The sequence below is a fragment of the Colias croceus genome, chromosome Z, assembly GCF_905220415.1.
Source record: "Colias croceus chromosome Z, ilColCroc2.1".
Lineage (NCBI taxonomy): Eukaryota > Metazoa > Arthropoda > Insecta > Lepidoptera > Pieridae > Colias > Colias croceus.
This window is the reverse complement of record NC_059568.1, coordinates 2445018-2449794: the sequence shown is the minus strand read 5'-3', so window position 1 is coordinate 2449794 and position 4777 is coordinate 2445018.

Here is a 4777-nt window from a genome sequence, read left to right as displayed (position 1 = left end):
TTGGCCCGCTATGTCCAAACCGTGTCTAAACCTAATCTATACTAATATTATAAGGCTGAAGAGTTTGTTTGTTTGTTTGCGCGCTAATCTTGGGAACTACTAGTCAGATTTGAAAAATTCTTTCGGTGTTAGATAGCTCATTTATCGAGGAAGGCTTATAGGCTGCAATATAATATCATAACGCTACGATCATCGGGAGTGGAGCCACGGGAATGAAACCGCGAACAGCTAGTCAATTATAATATTACCTATACTAAAACCTTCCTCTGGAAACACTCTTTCTATAAAAAATAACCGCATCAAAATCCGTTGCGTAGTTTTAAATATCTTAAACTGGTGAATAAAAAAAAAACACTATTATTGACCGCCTCCGTGGTACCTACAGTGGTTGACGCATCAGCGTAATACCGAGAGTTCCTGGATTCGATTCCCGGTGGAGACGAAGAATAAAAATGTCTCGTTCTGGCAGGACACAGAAGGCTGATCACCTACTTGTCCCTATAGAAAATCGGTCCGTGAAACAGATGTATAATGCATCTGCCCTTACCCCACTACTTACATGGGACTTCACTACACTATTAAATACCAGGGCAGCAAAATATCATTTTTAATACAAACAAAACTTGGATAACAATGGTAAACAAGCGCTGTAAGCATTTTAATTAATTCCTTATTCAAATTAGCATTAAAAACTGCAATCCCAGTTGGACTTGCGATTCTATAGAAAAACTTTAATTAACTACGGAGTTGGCTGTAGCCTGTAGCCTGTATGCTGACGGTGTAAATAGTACCTAGTTTTGATGATTCATTATCTTGTTAAAAACTATTGATCTCTTGGTAATCTGCGTAAGTGCATAGTGTATGGAGAATAAGTATTTTATATTGATTTAATAGAAGATTATTTATCAATTTATGCACAAGAACCACAGAAGAAAAAATTAGTTTGATGGTGGCTTTTTATTCGATTTCGGTTTATATTTCTGTTCAAAAATATATTATTTTTGAATAAACGGCCAATCAGTGGAACAACCTCAACAATATCAGTGAGAAATTCACCTTTGTGAACGACCTGTCAGACAGACAACAGGAGCAATGCGGGTTAAACCGCGGAGCACAGGTAGTCTAAAAATTTTCTTTTTAAATTCTCCATAATATCTAAATACAAAAGCCTAGTATCAAAGTGAAAATTTCTTTATGTCTGTCTCGGTTTCACGTATAAATCAAACCAAAAAAAAAATGAAATTTATAATGAGCATAGATGAAACCTGTGGATGAAATCCTTTTGTTCTCGGGCAAAACCGCGGGACATAGTTTAGGTTACGAAAATAATAGACTGTGGGGATTAATTTTATTTGGAAGTTGTATACAATGTGAATGTGATATATATAATTTTATTGCATTTAGAAACAGGTCGACATAATAATATAAGAACCAGCACGTGTTAGGCGCCAAGCGTATGAAATGATTCAGTTTAAAATTTCTGCTTATTAGACTAGATTTGGGTTTAAAAGACACACAATAAGAATTGTTTCTTTGTAACAAACAGCATAAACTGGAAATGTAATTAATATCTAGGTAATTCATAATTCATCCAAATGACTTCGGACACTTACCGCAATAGGTATACATTTACATAATTAATTGAAAATCTACGAATAATAAGTAGAGTTTAGAAGATAACAGAGGGTCGAGACAAACGTCAAAACGCAAAGTACTATTCCTTTATTAATCCGCCTGCATGGGCTGCATCGATACTAATGCCGCGTCTTACCTCAATGAAGGATTGTACCAAAGCAAAACACGATAAATACAAATACTATTAGAATTCAAAACCCAACACATACGCGAATCCCTCTATTTATTGTTTCCCGATTTGTGTATCAAATAAGGTTAAGGAAAATGCACTTATTTCCCGTCATTTCCTCTTCAACGGGATTATTTGCGTCTGCAAATCCGTCGTTTAACTTTTTCAAAAGAAACTTCCCGAATAAAAATTCATTGTTCTGCTTATCGTAAGTCTCGAACACTACTAGAAAGTTCCGTATAAATTTCTAATGGGAGGAAGTTATTACTCAATGATAAAATCTTATATTTATTGTGTTACTTATTTATGTATAACAAGCGTCTTCGTCCAAGTTTTGTGTTTTTCACTAGTTGTTTATTTAGTCCATACATAGTACATATAAAGAGAACAAGTAGTTAGGTAAGTTATCTTCGAAAAAAGGTACCTACATCGGGCCGTTTGTATGTACATTTTACGCGTAGCGGTTCGCCACGGCCCCTTTTCATGAACGCACGCAAGCTTGACGAACGCACACAACGCCGTTCGGTTCCTTTTCATGGACCGTTCTCGGTCGCCATTGCTGTGAGCGGTCGGTGTTCCGTGTTTGTATAAACAATTATTTAAAAATATCAACTTGACAAGTGACAATTCTGCGCCTCGGGAGTTTATTTACCGTGCGCTCCTAAACGCCGGGAGATGGCCTACTTGTTCTCTTTCTACTATGGTTCATGCGTATTTCGTAACAAAATTAGTCTTTGTTTTTCTAAAAGAACTGACAGCTTTTGCATCCTTTGATGTGTGAACAATATGAAATGAAATAAACTCGCGTTTTCCATTCTATTTCAGAGTTGTTTGACAATATCAGCTTTGGAAGTTGTCTATATTCTCTCACCTTTTTGTTTTGAGGAAAATTAATTAAATATGTAACGAAATAAAGTTATTAGAGTTCCTTGGATGAAGTCAAAGCGTGAGTTAAATATAAAAGATTTCTTCATTATTATAGGTATACTTCTTATAATAATACCTTCTCTTTTATTTTGAAATCATCTTTCGGTAATTGTATATTTTATAAATGAAACAATAGGTATCTATAAATTGTTTTTTCGCAATTTTTTTCATTAACAATAAGGAAATCAGAATAAACTCCGTCAAAATAAAAACCTAACATTAATTTGGCAGCGTAAATAAATATTCCATATTCGAATATAATTTCCATAAGAAATCGCTTAAATTTTGCAGGTAGGCCTCCTCAAAAGAGATTCTTCATAAATCATTTATGTAAATTCTGGCAACAATGAACCTGAATAGAGGGTGCTCTATGGTTCATACCGGACGCGCGCCGCACTTCCCGCCAGTCTCTGATGGTTTTACTTCCCATTTCCTACGGTTAAGAACTTGACAGTTACAAATGAATTGTTTTAGTTTTTATCTGTGATTGCGTTGAAATTATATATTTTAATTTTCCGTATTTTTATTGTTGAAAATTATTGAATGAGAGTTTCATTTGTCGATTTATAAATAAACCATATTGTGATGTTTTTGATTTCAGGAAAATTTAAAATTGAAATTCGAACACATACCGCTCCGCTTTGCATTGCCAGCATGAAAAAGAAATAATAAATTATTGTTTTAACAGCATTCAAATACAGAATAAACAATGTTTTGTTTTTTACTATGCTACTATAAAAATATAATGCCACAGCTGACTGCAGTATCGTGACGAATAGAAGAAGAATCATCAATGGACTCCTAAACCACTTAACCGATTATAATAAAATTCGCACACCATGTGCAGTTCGATCCAACTTGAGAGATAGGATAGTTTAAATCTCAAATCGTTTTAGAGAAAGCGGGCGAAGCCGCGGGAGGTAAGCTAGTGTACCTATATAAATTACCCGCAGTTCGCCCCGGTCAGGGTTGCCTTTATATCTAGCATTTAAATACCTATTATAGCCTATCTATAGCACTTGGGGATTACGTGGCTGTAGGGACTTTGTAGGTACAATACTCATGAATACTCATATCCAATGGTGAAAGAGTTTCTGAAAATGATGCAGAAGTTCCCGAGATTAACATGAATTAGACCACAGAATCACAGATAATACTATACTATTAGACTTTACCAAGGTCTATATTCCAAAGTCTATTTATGTTCTTAATTTAATTAGGGCGGTTCAGTGGTTTAAGCGCGTAAGCGTAATAGATAGCATTTCTAATATTATTAATATTTGGTACCTAGGTATCAGACCTAGAGATTATGGAATATGGATAGTGGATACGATAATATTGTTATAAGTACAGTAGTAAAGTAGGTAAATATTAATAATATTATGAGACACTATACTTACCTACATTGTTAATCATTTTTTATATTCCTGTTTCATCATCATCATCATCAGCCCATATACGTTCCCACTGCTGGGACACGGGCCTCCTATGAGGGTACAGGCCATAATCCACCACGCTGGCCAAGTGCGTGTTGCGGCGGATTATATTGCTGTTTAGTGAGAATTAATTAAAATTCATATCCAAGCACTGCGTCATGGACTCATGGGCTTTAACCATGGTAAAACTGGTAAAACAAACTTAGTTGGGACATTCCAATAGGAATTGTTCATTTTCAACCTGTCACCAATCAAAATCGCTCGTTTGTAAGTTAAAACACGCCGCGCCGTTCTGACTGGGAATCTAAATAAGGGTAATTTTGTCTGATTTGATATTTTTATGATCACATTATGATGATAGGTATGTACAATTTGTACAAAGGTAGTATTTAATAAACTATGTTCTTTAATTTTCACATCATATCAATAACTCAGAAGTAAAATCAAGATTGAACGGCAAAACTAGATTCTGCTAGAATTTACTTTTCTATACCTAGATAATAGATATTAATTATTTTTGTGACCGTCTTTATTTTATTAATACCTAGGTATTTATTTTAATCAATATAAGGTATAAGCAAGTAATTACAATGTCATTGTTTCTTCCGCG